This window comes from Ranitomeya variabilis, chromosome 5 (assembly GCF_051348905.1).
Source record: "Ranitomeya variabilis isolate aRanVar5 chromosome 5, aRanVar5.hap1, whole genome shotgun sequence".
In the NCBI taxonomy this organism is placed as follows: Eukaryota; Metazoa; Chordata; class Amphibia; order Anura; family Dendrobatidae; genus Ranitomeya; species Ranitomeya variabilis.
Window position 1 is genome coordinate 191,012,243 of NC_135236.1, and position 17,130 is coordinate 191,029,372.

The following is a 17,130-nucleotide window of genomic DNA, read 5'->3' on the forward strand; positions in this document are numbered from 1 at the left end:
AAAAGAACTAGACTAACACAAAAAGAGGACTTAAAAAAAGGGGGAAAATGTAACGGTGAATTTGGCGCAAAGGAAAAAAAGCAGTAAAACACCAAAAACTGAGCAAAAAACCGGGCAAATGCAAGAATGGATTGTGTGCCTGCTGCTGTTATCTCATGTAACTTCACCTTGGTAATTGTACAGGTCCTTCTCAAAAAATTAGCATATAGTGTTAAATTTCATTATTTACCATAATGTAATGATTACAATTAAACTTTCATATATTATAGATTCATTATCCACCAACTGAAATTTGTCAGGTCTTTTATTGTTTTAATACTGATGATTTTGGCATACAACTCCTGATAACCCAAAAAACCTGTCTCAATAAATTAGCATATCAAGAAAAGGTTCTCTAAACGACCTATTACCCTAATCTTCTGAATCAACTAATTAACTCTAAACACATGCAAAAGATACCTGAGGCTTTTAAAAACTCCCTGCCTGGTTCATTACTCAAAACCCCCATCATGGGTAAGACTAGCGACCTGATAGATGTCAAGAAGGCCATCATTGACACCCTCAAGCAAGAGGGTAAGGGTACCGTCACACATTGAAATTTTCATCGCTGCGACGGCACGATTCGTGACGTCGCAGCGTCGTATGATCATCGCTCCAGCGTCGTAGACTGCGGTCACACGTTGCAATCACGGCGCTGGAGCGATGCCGAAGTCCCCGGGTAACCAGGGTAAACATCGGGTAACTAAGCGCAGGGCCGCGCTTAGTAACCCGATGTTTACCCTGGTTACCAGCGTAAACGTAAAAAAACAAACAGTACATACTCACCCGTCGGTGTCCTTCAGGTCCCTTGCCGTCTGCTTCCTGCTCTGAGTGCAGCCGTACAGTGAGAGCAGAGCGCAGCACCGCTGCGCTCTTCTCTCACTTTCCGGCCGGCACTCAGAGCAGGAAGCAGACGGCAAGGGACCTGAAGGACACCGACGGGTGAGTATGTACGGTTTGTTTTTTTACGTTTACGCTTGTAACCAGGGTAAACATCGGGTTACTAAGCGCGGCCCTGCGCTTAGTTACCCGATGTTTACCCTGGTTACAAGCGAACACATCGCTGGATCGCTGTCACACACAACGATCCAGCGATGTCAGCGGGTGATCAAGCGACGAAAGAAAGTTCCAAACGATCTGCTACGACGTACGATTCTCAGCAGGGTGTCTGATCGCAGTAGCGTGTCAGACACAGCGATATCGTAACGATATCGCTAGAACGTCACGAATCGTAACGTCGTAGCGATGGAAATTTCAATGTGTGACGGTACCCTAAGACCCAGAAAGAAATTTCTCAACAAATAGGCTGTTCCCAGAGTGCTGTATCAAGGCACCTCAATGGTAAGTCTGTTGGAAGGAAACAATGTGGCAGAAAACGCTGTACAACGAGAAGAGGTGACCGGACCCTGAGGAAGATTGTGGAGAAGGACCGATTACAGACCTTGGGGAACCTGAGGAAGCAGTGGACTGAGTCTGGTGTGGAAACATCCAGAGCCACCGTGCACAGGCGTGTGCAGGAAATGGGCTACAGGTGCCGCATTCCCCAGGTAAAGCCACTTTTGAACCATAAACAGCGGCAGAAGCGCCTGACCTGGGCTACAGAGAAGCAGCACTGGACTGTTGCTAAGTGGTCCCAAGTACTTTTTTCTGATGAAAGCAAATTTTGCATGTCATTCGGAAATCAAGGTGCCAGAGTCTGGAGGAAGACTGGGGAGAAGGAAAGGCCAAAATGCCTGAAGTCCAGTGTCAAGTACCCACAGTCAGTGATGGTGTGGGGTGCCATGTCAGCTGCTGGTGTTGGTCCACTGTGTTTCATCAAGGGCAGGGTCAATGCAGCTAGCTATCAGGAGATTTTGGAGCACTTCATGCTTCCATCGGCTGAAATGCTTTATGGAGATGAAGATTTCATTTTTCAGCACGACCTGGCACCTGCTCACAGTGCCAAAACCACTGGTAAATGGTTTACTGACCATGGTATTACTGTGCTCAATTGGCCTGCCAATTCTCCTGACCTGAACCCCATAGAGAATCTGTGGGATATTGTGAAGAGAAAGTTGAGAGACGCAAGACCCAACACTCTGGATGAGCTTAAGGCCGCTATTGAAGCATCCTGGGCCTCCATAACATCTCAGCAGTGTCACAGGCTGATTGCCTCCATGCCACGCCGCATTGAAGCAGTCATTTCTGCCAAAGGATTCACGACCAAGTATTGAGTGCATAACTGAACATTATTATTTGATGGTTTTTTTGTTTGTTATTAAAAAACACTTTTATTTGATTGGACGGGTGAAATATGCTAATTTATTGAGACAGGTTTTTTGGGTTATCAGGAGTTGTATGCCAAAATCATCAGTATTAAAACAATAAAAGACCTGACAAATTTCAGTTGGTGGATAATGAATCTATAATATATGAAAGTTTAATTGTAATCATTACATTATGGTAAATAATGAAATTTAACACTATATGCTAATTTTTTGAGAAGGACCTGTAGTTCTAAGAAAGTTCTGCAGAGTTTAACATTTTGATAAAGGGAGTGACTGCTCTGATACAAGTTGTGATCGATACCATGTCCGAAGTTGCTTTAGATGACAAGTGCAACCTCTACATTTCTGGCCTACTGGAAATTAGTGGTGATGTGAGATTAGGCTACTTTCACATTAGCGTCGTGCACTGCACGTCGCAATGCGACGTTGCAGCGAACCGACGCATACTGTGCAAGCGCCGCACAACGGGGGCAGCGGATGCTGTTTTTCAACGCATCCGCTGCCCCATTGTGAGGTGCGGGGAGGCGGGGGCGGAGTTCCGGCTGCGCATGTGCGGTCGGAAATGGCGGACACGACGCACCAAAAAACATTACAAGCAACGTTTTTTGGTGGCGACGGTCCGACGCAACACGACGCAACCGTCGCACGACGGTTGCGACGTGTGGCACTGCGTCGCTAATGCAAGTCTATGGAGAAAAAACGCATCCTGCAAGCACTTTTGCAGGATGCGTTTTTTCTCCAAAACGACGCATTGCGGCGTGCAGTGCACGACGCTAGTGTGAAAGTAGCCTTACAGACGTCATCACTGCAATCTTCTAAATTCTCATCTGCACTGGGAATATAAAAAAATGCTGTTCCATTGTAGGAACAGAAAAATGGAATTTATGCAAAAGATGGATGTTTCACAAGTCAGACACAAATGGTTCCCGACATAATCCATTGACTATAAAGGGGGTCTAATGAGGTTTTCATTATTGTGGGTCTTATTTTGCCTGAAAAATTATTATGGAATCTTTTCCAGACTCAGACATAGATGCAGTGTCGGACTGGGGTGACAAGGGCCCACCAATAACATTGACTTTGGGGGGGCACTTTTCACCTGCATGCAAATATTATACTACCTTCGTTCACAAATTTACCTATATCTCTACGTAATAATAAACTGGGCAGTTTGGTTAATGAATGATGAGATGCTGCTTTTTTTCTGTACAGAGTGAATCAAGTGAATTATGCCAAGTACTGCCCATACAGTGGGGTAGGGGGCCCAGATAAACACAGGGGCCCACCGCGGGATTCCCGTTACCCTGTGGGCCAGTCCGAGCCTGCATAGATGGGAACAAAGCATTACAAGTATGTATGACATACCAAAAGATCATTTTAATCAGATTACGTGGTGGCATGACCATGACTTGACAGCATAACCATGGCTTATCCATAATGTTTCCCTGTGAGCATAAAAGTCACATGACAATTCAGACATATTGCCATAGAACCCCAGCCTAAGCAAAGATACTGAAGACTTATTATATATTCAGTGGCAAAAATGACAATGACTGAATATAATCACTTTTAAGCATCAAATATTAATACATAGTGCAATAATGTAGAGAAGGATCACATGCAGTGAGGTGCCAGACACAAAATGTATAGGGCGAGATGGTAAATAAAGTTAGTTGATCAATCCTAAAAGAAAGCCTATTAAGGGAATCTGAACTTTTTTTTAAATTAATACAGATTTTTGACTATTAAATAGTGATGGACGGACCCATGGATGTTCAGGTCCGTCGGGTTTGGCCGAACAGTAAGAAAAAGTTTGGTTTGGGTACCAGAACGGTACCTGAACACAAACCCCAACTAGGACCCCATTCAAGTGAATGCAGGGTCCAAACATCTGGCGTTTCCCAAGCTGTCATCTGTGTGACAGTGCAAGAAACGCTGGCTCTGATCAGCGGTAAGTTCACTGATAGCAACAAGTGCAGGCAGTAGCTTAGCTACCGGAGGGGGGCAGAGGGTGTGGGCGCCCCGGGCCCGGTGTCTGAGGGGGCCCACCCGGAGATACGCTACTGTAACTGTATCGGCGAGTGCAGTGCACCGATACAGTTACATTCTGCGGCAGAGCAGGGCGAATCGATCTCCCTGCTCTGCCGCCTGGCTGTTATGGGGCCCCTGAGCAGGCGGAAGATCAGCTGCATCGGCATTTAGCCGATGCAGCCGACCGCAATGATGGGAGAAGGATCCGACACTGACAGCGGGCACGATGACGTCACTGCCCGGCGCCCGCTGTCAGGATATCAGCGGGAGCAGCGCAGGAACCAGGAAGAAGAGAGGTGAGTATTTATTTAATGGATGCTGCTGCCTTATTACAGGGTCTGACTATATTGGTGCTGCCTAATTACAGGGTCTGACTATGGGGGTGCTGCTGCCTTATTACAGGGTCTGCCTATAGGGGTGCTGCCTTATTACAGGGTCTGACTATGGGGTTGCTGCCTTATTACAGGGTCTGACTATGGGGGGTGCTGCCTTATTACAGGGTCTGCCTATGGGGATCTGCCGCCTTATTACAGGGGCTGCCTATGGGGGCTGCCTTATTACAGGGTCTGACTATGGGGATCTGCCGCCTTATTACAGGGGCTGCCTATGGGGGTGCTGCCTCATTACAGGGTCTGACTATGGGGGTGCTGCCTTATTACAGGGTCTGACTATGGTGGTGCTGACTTATTACAGGGGCTGCCTATGGGGGCTGCCTTTTTGAAGGGTCTGACTATGGGGGTGCTGCCTTATTACAGGGTCTGACTATGGGGTGCTGCCTTATTACAGGGTCTGCCTCCTTATTACAGGGTCTGCCTATAGGGGTGTTGTCTTATTACAGGGTCTGACTATGGGGGCTGCCTTATTGCAGAGTCTGACTATGGGGGTGCTGCTTTATTACAGGGTCTGCCACCTTATTACAGGGTCTGCTATGGGGGTGCTGCCTTACATTACAGAGTCTGCCTATGGGGGTACTGCCTTATTACAGGGTCTGCCTATATGGGGGTGCTGCTTTATTACAGTGTCTGCCTATGGGGGCTGACTTATGCTATAGAGTCTGCCTATGGGGAGTGCATTATACTATATTGTGGACTATTTGGTGCATTATGCTACTGTATATGGAGGCTATCTAGGGGGGCATCATACAGTATGGAGATTACAGTGTGGGGGCCATTATACATTGTTGGAGCCATCAAACAGTTTGGGGGCTACTAAGGAGTCAGTATACTGTGTGGGTGCATTATACTGTGTATAGGAGAGCATCATGCTGTGTATAGGGGAGCTGTACAGGGGGAGACTCGGGACTTTATTAAATGTAAAGTGGGCACTTATTGTTATAGGGGAACTCAGATTACTGTGGCTATCAAAGGGGCACATAGGGCATTATTACTTTCTAGGGGCAAAATATGGGCACTGTTTTCTAGGGCACTTGCACCCGGCATTACTATATTATAGAGAGGTGCTTTAGAATTTAGAGGGCACAGAGAACCATACAGCAGGTGCAGTAATAGGGGCACAAACGGCAGCAGAGGCTCAGTATTGGGGTATTAGGTGCAGTAATAGGGACACATACGGCAGCAGCAGCTCAGTATTGGGGTATCAGGTGCAGTAATAGGGTCACATACGGCAGCAGCAGCTCAGTATTGGGGTATCAGAAGCAGTAATAGGGGCACATACGGCAGCAGCGGCTCAGTATTGGGGTATCAGGGGCAGTAATAGGGACACATACGGCAGCAGCGGCTCAGTATTAGGGTATCAGGAGCAGTAATAGGGGCACACACGGCAGCAGCGGCTCAGTATTGGGGTATTAGGGGCAGTAATAGGGACACGTACGGCAGCAGCAGCTCAGTATTGGGGTATCGGGCAGTAATAGGGACACATACGGCAGCAGCGGCTCAGTATTGGGGTATCAGGTGCAGTAATAGGGACACATACGGCAGCAGCGGCTCAGTATTGGGGTATCAGGTGCAGTAATAGGGACACATACGGCAGCAGCGGCTCAGTATTGGGGTATCAGGTGCAGTAATAGGGTCACATACGGCAGCAATGGCTCAGTATTGGGGTATCAGGTGCAGTAATAGGGATACATACGGCAGCAGCGGCTCAGTATTGGGCTATCAGCAGGATGAGCAGTTTGTGCAGGTTGGGAATAGATGGTGATGGGGTTGGAATATGAGAAATTAAATGTGTCTTTGCTGTATTCTCTGCAGCTGAGTCATGGCTTTAAGAAGTTGTCATGTCGGTCTGGGCCAGATGGAAAAGACGGGAAAAATGACCGATTCCATCAGAAAGGACGTCAGCGGTAAGACATTATCTGTAACTGTGCAGTGATCTGTTATATGTTCTGTAGGGCTGGTATCTACCACTGACAATATGGCGGTAATATCCATATTGCTCGTTACATAGAGATTATTTTCAGTAACAGCGCGACCATCTGCTGAGGTTCTCCTCCAGTATTAGGGGGCATCACCGAGTTGTAGTCAAGGTTACCTGGTTAGGGGCCCACTCAGAAGCTTTGCCCCCCCTGGACCAAAACCCTAGCTACGCCTCTGAGTGTAGGTATATGATGATGAGAGAATTCATCAGCTGGCGCCTGTGCTATAATTACATAAATAAAAAATAATGGCATGGGGCCTCTCTATTTTTGATAACCAGTGCAGGTAAAGCTGACAGCTGCGGGCTGCAACCCTCAACTGTCAGCGTTATCTTGGCTGGTTATCAAAAATAGAGGGATCCTCACACCGTTTCTTTTAATTATTTAAATAAATCATTTTAAAAAAACGGCAAGGGGTCCCCCCATTTTTTTACAACCAGCCAAGCTAATGCAGGCAGCTGGGGGCTGGTATTCTCAGACTGGATATTGCCTCCCCAGCCTAAAAATAGCAGCCTGCAGATGCATCTATTAGATACGCCAATTCTGTCGCCGACTCTTCCCACTGGGCTTCCAACAAACCCAAAGGTTAGCGATAAACTATAATATTATTTATTTATTATGCTTAGCTCTCATATTTTGCAGCGCTTTACATACATTATTATCACTGTCCCCATTGGGGCTCACAATCTAAATTCTCTATCAGTAGGTCTTTTTGGAGTGTGGGCGGAAACCCCAGAACCCTAAGGAAACCCGCACAAATACAGGGAGAAGATACAAGCTTCTTGGAGATGTTGTCGTTGGTGGGATTTGAACCCAGGACCCCAGCGCTGCAAGGCTGCAATGCTAACCACTGAGTCTTCATGCTGCCCTATACACTGAAGCTGCGCTTTGCGAGACCCGGCTGCTGGGAACTGAGGTGATGTCAGTAAGGTCATTTCAGTTCACAGCGCCTGGTTCGCACGAGGGCAGGGCCGCTGTGAACTGAAATAACCTTACTGTAAGGTCACATGAATTCATAGTAGCTGGTTCTCATGCTGCACAGCGCCAGTGTTGGACTGATGAATGACGGTGAGTCTGGTACTCAGCACTGTGGTATTCATCAGTCCAGCACTTGAGCTACCATGAGACCAGGTGGCAGGGAACTCCGGTAACCTATTTCATAACCACCTGGCCTCCTGGAAGCTGAGAAGCCTGGAAACCTCATGGGAAATTTTGAGGAACACTTTAAGGTTACTTGTGTTTCCAGCTGATGGAGCACCTGGAGGCTGTGAACTAAAGTTACCTTGAGTGTGTATTTTATTGTACTCATTAATAAATAAAAAAAATTATGAAAATCATCATGGGGTCCCCCACGGAAATTCTCCTAACCAGCTGAGGGACGCCGAAAGTTGGGGGCTGATGTTAATATTTTGGGAAGGGACCAATAACCATAAAGGTTCCCAGGTTATTAATATCAGCTCACAGCTGTTTGCTTAGCCTTTACTGGTTATTATAGGGGAGACCCCCCAAAAATGACGTGGGATCCCCCCTATTTTTACTAACCAGCAAAGGCTATACAGAGAGCTGTGGGCTGATATTAATAGACTAGGAACAGGCTATGGCTATTGGCCCCTCCCAGACTTAAGATCATCAGTCCTCAGCTGCCCCCAAAAAGATGCATCCATAAAGTACACCAAGTCTGGCACTTAGCCTCTCTTTTCCCACTTGCTCTGGTGCGGTGGAAAGTAGGGTAATAGTTGTGGGGTTGATGTCAGCTGTTTTATAACCACTGACATCAAGCCCACGGGTTAGAAATGGAGAGGCATCTATATGACACCTCCATTACTAACCCCATAGTCAAATGTAATAAGCACACAGTGTAAAGTCCTTTAATTGAAATAGACAGACTCCTTTATTTGAAATAAAAACTCTCCCACATTCTTTTACCTATTTTTTCACCAAAAATTAAAATCCTTCTATATTATTTCTAAACACTCTTTTTCGGTGATTACGTTGTATCTCCGTTCACACTGCACCCACACACACAAATGATACACCATTTGAAAGGTAAACTTGTCCCCTTCAGCAAGATAGCCAAACAAACCACACATCCACAATGTGATTACAAAATACAGTTTAAACATCAATTTTCATAAACCTACAGTAAGGAAAAATGACCTGCAGGTGGCACCACACTACCCCAAAGCATGCTAATACAAAGCTGCTTTCAGACATCACAAACAAATCTAAACAGATTGCACACTTCACTGCAGGTGAGTCACATATGCAAACACATTTGGAAACATGCACTGCTTATTCTACATTTCAAGCTGCATTTGGTGTGCAGACCTGACAGTGTTTGGGGTTGGAATTACTTTGCAGGATGACTAGGAAGAGGCGTATAAAAAGCAGGCCTCGAGGCAGGCCAACACGAACGAGATGTCCCAGACCTCTTCAGACACCATCTCAGCGAACATCAGACCACAACCTCATGAACAAAGGCAACAAAGACTTGAAAACCATCGACAGGCTCAACAGAAGCACAGACAACAGATAGTGAATTAGGGTAGAACACTACTGCAAGAGCACTCTATTGATTTAGTTCCTCCTGATTATTTCCTGCGTCTACAACAAGACATCTGTGCAAGGAGGTGCCCACATTCACTTCCAAAGACATACTGTTGTGCTCGCTTATTACTTCCAAACAATGAAGTTAAAACTCACAGTGTTGGGAGTATGGATAAAGTATGTCCACATTGTTCAGCAAAGCTCTATTTAGGTGAAGTCGGTCGTGACCAATCTGCTTCCATCTGTTGCCACTAGGGAAAGGTTCAATTACATGCCATTACTGTTTGTAAAGAACTTCAGACACTTATTGAAAAGAATGATCATGTAGCTCAAAACTATTTGCAAAATATACGGCAATTTAATAATGCTTTGGCTTTTGCATCAGTTGAAGTGAACACTGTTAATATTCCTGGCAGGGGACCATATTGTTTCAAAATACATGGCCAGGTTTATCACATGGTGGGAGGTTTGCAACCACCTGAAGGGGTTAACCCAACTTACGCAGGCCTTTTCATTCTCGATTTTGACGCTGCCTTGCAGCATCGTATTGACAATCCAGCCAATAGAAAATGTCGACAAGATTTAATGGATAAATTGCAAACAATGCTAACAAACCATAACCCTTATACACAGATGTTCAAGTATATCAAAGATGTCTCACACGATGTTTCTCAGTTGCAATTACATATATGAATACCTGTCTGTGTTCATTATCTCATTAATTACATTTACATTTGACCAGCTTGCTTTTGCCTGCGCCCCCGACTACCAATGTGCGAAAATTTTGCACGGGCAACTAGTAAAAAAGAAGAGTTATACTCACCTCTCTAATAATACATTAATGGCCATGTGCCACAACAATCCAGGTGGTTTGGAGAGCGGTCACATCAGTGATGTGACCACTCTCCACGCCAGCCGGATCACACTGAGCTGAGGTGAGAAGCACTACCTGTGACTGGCAGTGACGACATTAAGGGTACGTTCACACAGGACTTTTTTGCTGCTTTTTTTTATGCTAATTTTCAGCTGCTTTTTACAGTACCAGTAAAGCCTATGAGATTTCAGAAATCTCATGCACACACGTTGGTTTTTTGTTTGATCAGTTTTTTCTGCTTTGCTGCTTTTTTTGGACATAGGGCATGTCACTTCTTTCAGCATTTTTGCTGCGTTTTTGCAGCGTTTTTTCACCCATTGACTTGAATGGGTGATGAAAAAAACGCTGCAAAAACGCTGAAAAAACGCATGTAGCATTATTTGCTGCGTTTTTTGTGCAGAAAATCATGGCCAGCAGGAAGGGATCTCACAGCCAAGAGCTTAGGGATGTGGTTAGGCTACGTTCACATTAGCGGCGGGCGCCCCAGCGGCGCCGCATGCGTCATGCGCCCCTATATTTAACATGGGGGCGCATGGACATGCGTCGCACTTGCGTTTTGCGCCGCATGCGTCGCTGCGGCGCCCGCGTCCGGGCGCAGAGGACGCAGCAAGTTGCATTTTTGCTGCGTCCAAAATCAATTAAAAAAAGGACGCATGCGGCGCAAAACGCAGCGTTGTGCATGCGTTTTGCTGCGTTTTTGTTTGCGTTGTGCGCTGCGGCGCCGACGCTGCGGCGCACAACGCAAATGTGAACGTAGCCTTAGTGAGGTGTGAAGAGCCATTGTGAGGCATTGTGAGGTGTGAAGAGCCATTGTGAGGTGTCCTGAGATTGTGATCTATTGTGAGGGAGTTCCTGGTAGTGAGGTGTGAAGAGCCATTGTGAGCCATTGTGAGGTGTGAAGAGCCATTGTGAGCCATTGTGAGGTGTGAAGAGCCATTGTGAGCCATTGTGAGGTGTGAAGAGCCATTGTGAGGTGTCCTGATTGTGATCTATTGTGAGGGAGTTCCTGGTAGTAAGGTGTGAAGAGCCATTATGAGGTGTCCTAGCAGCTGAAAATTGGCATAAAAAAAGCAGCAAAAATCTGCAGCAAAAATCTGCAGCAAAAAAGTCCTGTGTGAACGTACCCAAAAAACGCACAAAAAACGCACCAAAAAACGCACCTAAATTAGCATTAAAAAAAGCAGCAAAAAAAAGCAGCAAAAAAGTCCTGTGTGAACGTACCCTAAAGTTACCACCAGTCACAGCCAGAGCTTCTCACTTTCTGATCCTTGTGTTCCGGCGAGGAGAGCGGTCGTATCACTGATATAACTGCTCTCCAAACCATCCGTATCTTCATGGCAATTAATGGATTATCATCGGAAAGGTGAGTATACAGTGGGGGAAATATTTAATACACTGATGATTTAGCAAGTTTTTCTACCTACAAATAATGGAGAGGTTTGTATTTTTTATCGTAGGTACACTTAAACTGTAAGAGACAGAATCTTAAAAAAAAAACTGAAAATCACATTGTATGATTTTTACATAATTAATTAGCATTTTATTGCTTGAAATAAGTATTTTATATAATAGAAAAACAGAACTTAGTATTTGGTACAGAAATCTTTGTTTGCAATACAGAGGTCAGACATTTCCTATAGTTCTTGACCAAGTTTACACACACTGCAAATGGGATTTTGGCCCACTCCTCCATACAAATCTTCTCCAGATCTTTCAGGTTTCAGAGCTGTCGTTGGGCAACATTGAGCTTCGGCTCCCTCCAAAGATTTTCTATTCAGTTAATATCTGGAGACTGGCTAGGCCACTTCAGGACCTTGAAATGCTTCTAATGGAGCCACTCCTTAGTTGCTCTGGGGGTCATTGTCATGCTGGAAGACTAAAGGTATCGTCACATTAACCCCTTCACCCCCGGAGCTTTTTCCGTTTTTCCATTTTCGTTTTTCGCTACCCTCCTTCCCAGAGCCATAACTTTTTTATTTTTCCGTCAATTTGGCCATGTGAGGGCTTATTTTTTGCGGGACGAGTTGTACTTTTGAACGACATCATTGGTTTTAGCATGTCGTGTACTAGAAAACGGGAAAAAAATTCCAAGTGCAGTGAAATTGCAAAAAAAGTGCAATCCCACACTTGTTTTTTGCTTGCCTATTTTGCTAGGTTCACTAAATGCTAAAACTGACCTGCCATTATGATTCTCCAGGTCACTACGAGTTTATAGACACCTAACATGACTAGGTTATTTTTCACCTAAGTGGTGAAAAAAAATTCCAAACTTTGCAAAAAACAAAACAAAACAAAATTGCGCCATTTTCCGATACTCGTAGCGTCTCCATTTTTCGTGATCTGGGGTCAGGTGAGGGCTTATTTTTTGCGTGCCGAGCTGGCGTTTTTAATGATAGCATTTTGGTGTAGATACGTTCTTTTGATCGCCCGTTATTGCATTTTAATGCAATGTCGTGGCGACCAAAAAAACGTAAATCTGGCGTTTCGAATTTTTTTCTCATTACGCCATTTAGCGATCAGGTTAATGCTTTTTTTTTATTGATAGATCGGGCGATTCTGAACGCGGCGATACCAAATATGTGTAGGTTGGTTTTTTTTTTTATTGATTTATTTTGATTGGGGCGAAAGGGGGGTGATTTAAACTTTTATATTTTTTTTATTTTTTTCACATTTTTAAAAACTTTTTTTTTTACTTTTGCCATGCTTCAATAGCCTCCATGGGAGGCTAGAAGCAGGCACAGCCCGATCGGCTCTGCTATGCAGCAGTGATCATAAGATCGCTGCTACACAGCAGATTTGCAGGTGTGCTGTGAGCGCCGACCACAGGGTGGCGCTCACAGCCACCGGCAATCAGTAACCATAGAGGTCTCAAGGACCTCTATGGTTACCTTCCTGACACATCGCCGACCCCCGATCATGTGACGGGGGTCGGCGATGCGCTCATATCCGGCCGCACGGCCGGATGCGGTAGTTAAATGCCGCTGTCTGCGCTTGACAGCGGCATTTAACTAGTTAATAGCGGCGGGTGATCGCGATTTCACCCGCCGCTATTGCGCGCACATGTCAGCTGTAAAAAACAGCTGACATGTCGCGACTTTGATGTGCGCTCACCGCCGGAGCGCACATCAAAGCGGGGGTCCCGACATGTGACGTACTATACCGTCACATGTCGGGAAGGGGTTAAGCGACGCTGCAGCGATATCGACAACGATGCCGATCGCTGCAGCATCGCTGTGTGGTCGCTGGAGAGCTGTCACACAGACAGCTCTCCAGCGACCAACGATGCCGAAGTCCCCGGGTAACCAGGGTAAACATCGGGTTACTAAGCGCAGGGCCGCGCTTAGTAGCCCGATGTTTACCCTGGTTACCAGTGTAAATGTAAAAAAAAAAAAACAGTACATACTTACATTGCCGTGTCTGTCGCGTCCCTCGCCTTCAGCTTCCCTGTACTGTGTGAGCGCCGGCCATAAGCACAGCGGTGACGTCACCGCTGTGCTTTGCTTTCTGGCCGGCACTGACACATTCAGTGCAGGAAGCTCTGAGCAGCAGCGCGGACGCCGAGGGACGTGACAGACATCAGAGGGTGAGTATGTAGTGTTTTTTTTTTTACTTTTACAATGGTAACCAGGGTAAATATCGGGTTACTAAGCGTGGGCCTGCGCTTAGTAACCCGATATTTACCCTGGTTACCATTGTAAAACATCGCTGGCATCGTTGCTTTTGCTGTCAAACACGACGATACACGCCGATCTGACGACCAAATAAAGTTCTGGACTTTCAGCAACGACCAGCGATATCACAGCGGGATCCAGATCGCTGCTGCGTGTCAAACACAACGATATCACTATCCAGGACGCTGCAACGTCACGGATCGTTGTCGTTCTCGTTGCAAAGTCGTTTAGTGTGAAGGTACCTTAAGCCGTGACCCATCTTCAATTATCATACTGAGGGAAGGAGGTTGTTGGACAAAATCTTGTGATACATGACACCATCCATCCTCCCTTCAATACGGTCATCCTGTACCCTTTGCAGAAAAGCACTCCAAAGTATAACATTTCTCCCATTATGCTTCACGGTTAATATGGCATTCTTCAAGTTGTATTCATCCTTCCTATTCCTCAAAACACAGCGAGTGGAGTTGATACCTAAAAGTTCTATTTTGGTCTCATCTGACCACATGACCATCTCCCATGCCTCCTCTGTATCATCCAGATGGTCAGTGCCAATTTCAAATGGGCCTGGACATGTCCTAGCATGAGTAGGAGGACCTTGCATGCCCTGGAGGATTTTAATCCATGATGGCGTAGTGCATTACTAATTGTAATGTTTGAGACTGTGGTCCCTGCTCTCTTCAGGTCATTGACCAGGTCTTCCTGTGTAGTTCTGGGTTGTTTCCTGACCTTTCTCAAAATCATTCTGATCCCACGAGGCAAGATCTTGAATGGAGCCTGTAACGCTCGCACCCAGACTGGATGGCATGAGCGAGTATTGTGGCCCCACTGGGCCACAAACTAGACATACTCTGGAGGGCCATGACTAAGCAGCTACCTTGGTGCTCACTGGAGCCTCTAGTGGTGAAGTCAGGCTTGTGCAGCAGGTAGCTGCTAGGTACCACTCTAGGGCGGAGTCTGGCAGTAGCAGCTGATCTCCTAGGAAAGGGTAGCTGGGGCGGCCCAAAGAAATGTCCAACAGATGCAGGAGGGTGAAGTAAGATGACAAATACCACAAATGTGCAGCGCCCCAGAGTCCTGGTCGTTGCAGTAATGTCGTTCTTCCACCAGGGGGAATGATGTTACGTCTGATGGAAATAAAGGAGATCTTCCTACCAGGTATCACAAACCATACACCACACTTCACACTCCAGACCACCAGGGGGAGCCTTGCTCCTATCTACTAGGGCACTCTTCACAGAAGGGTAAAACTGGTGGTCTGGATTGAAAGTTAGAGAGAAGCTGGCTGAGCTTTGCCCAGGCAACACCTGTCAGGCAGACAGGGGGAAAGGAGGAACATCGGAGCTGCAGACAGAGGGTCCCTGACAGGGGTGGGATCCTGTCAGAGGCCTAGCTAGACAGAAAGACACGGAGCTGCGCCTGTACCACGTGCGGCAGCATCCTAAGAAAGGACACAAAGAGAACTGTGTCGTAGAGGGTGAGAAACGAAGTCATAACACAAGGTGATCTGCCCTGTAAAGGCTGCCTCCTTCTGAGGCGCGAAGCCGGTGGCCGGAACACCGAGGGAGTAATAGTCTCTACACTTTACTTCAGAGACCGGCAGGACAGTCAATTCCAAGTTGGCTGCCCGACCTTAATACCTAGGAAGACACAGTGGCAAATTGTGGGGGTCAGGGCATCTCTAGGTTCCCTATAAACAAGCCTCAGGCCATCAGTCATACGGGTTTGTCCTATCCATACCATCTGGGGGACAGAGAGGAAGAAACAACATCTAGAACATCTACAACAGTTGTGAGGACCTTACCGAGAAGCTCAACAGGGAGGTACTACAACACACAGGCGCTAGTGGAAGGCTACTGATTTCCACCTGGATAAGGGGACTCTGGATTTTCCTTCAGACTGGCCGGACTCTGCCTACCCTGTGGTCTGTACCCTGGACTGTGGATGCTGAAGTCTTCAGTAAAAGGTAAAGAGACTGCAACCCTGTGTTCTCGTTATTCACTGCGCCTTACTTCATCCACCATCACCACCTACACTTCTGGGAAGCCCTGGGGATACACTTCACCTGTGGGAAGGTATACCATCTTGCTGCCATAACATCACCCCAGCGGACCCCTAAGCAGCGTCGGTCACCCTGACCGAATACCACAGGTGGCGTCACGAACATTATATAAACTCCTTTACTGGACACCCCCTTAGGGCCACGGACCGGGTCAGCCACCATGACATCCCCCGAACCGTAGGACCCGGTACTGAGTACCCCATTGCCCTACTCTGGGGGGTGATCCAAATGCATATGGAACCGGCTGAAGGAGAGATGAGCACTGGCAATTGCTCTGGACCAAGTGACGTAGAGATGAGCACTGGCAGGTGCAGCAGTACTGTCTGACGTTGAGATGAGCAATGGTAAGTGCAATTGGGCAAGGTGATGCTGTGGCAGGCAGGAGGGCACAGCTCAGACTGGAGGAACAGGAACAGTTTGGGAAGGACTGAGACACAGGCAGGTACGAGTGGGATACAGAGACGGGTAGGACCCTCTTCAGACTGGACTGACAGGAACCATTTCAGGAATGACTGAGACACAGGCAGGTACGATTGGAATACAGGGAAGAGTAGGACCCAGTTCAGACTGGACAAACAGGGAGCCGCAGGTAGACGCAGATGCAGAGCCGCAGGTGCGGCACAAAAGCAGAGCCGCAGGTGCGTAACAGCATAAAAAACCTCAGACACAATGAAGCAGAAAACCGCAAACGCAGTCAAGCACTGGATAATTCCAAGGAAAGTACACACAGGACAAACAGGATCAAGTACACATAAGACAGATACAAGGACAGGTACAAGCAGGACAGACAGGATCAGATTCACACAAGGTACTTAGCAAGTGTACACAAGGATCACTAACATTGTACATAGACAACAGAATAGAGATAGGTGCTGGTACTGCTACTGCAGGTTTAAGGGTATGTGCACACGTTGCGGATTTCTTGCAGAAATTTCCTGAAGAAAACCGGAAATTTTCTGCAAGAAATCCGCATTTTTTTTTTGCGTTTTTTTTCCGTTTTTTTCGCGTTTTTTTAGCATTCTGCAAGCGTAATTAGCTTGCAGAATGCTAAAGTTTTCCAAGCGATCTGTAGCATCGCTTGGAAAACTGACTGACAGGTTGGTCACACTTGTCAAACATACTGTTTGACAAGTGTGACCATCTTTTTACTATAGATGCAGCTTATGCAGCATCTATAGTAAAAGATAGAACGTTAAAAATAATAAAAAAAATGCTTATACTCACCCGCAGACAGCTGATATCCTCACCGGCGTCCGTTCCGTATAGAT

At 46.5% G+C, this 17,130-nt stretch overlaps 1 protein-coding gene across 5 annotated transcripts in view; it reads right to left on the bottom strand.

Moving 5' to 3' along the window:
* Positions 1–17,130, bottom strand: part of LOC143775481 (high affinity cAMP-specific and IBMX-insensitive 3',5'-cyclic phosphodiesterase 8A-like) — a 534,058-nt gene that overhangs the window by 347,832 nt on the left and 169,096 nt on the right. Inside the window, exon 1 of one of the 5 annotated variants that reach the window (XM_077263665.1) lies at positions 9,412–9,416. The exons of the other annotated variants lie outside the window; for them this stretch is intronic. The gene's annotated coding sequence lies outside the window, so the exon portion shown is untranslated. Of the gene's footprint in view, positions 1–9,411; positions 9,417–17,130 lie in introns of those variants that run through there. 5 annotated transcript variants of the gene reach the window in all.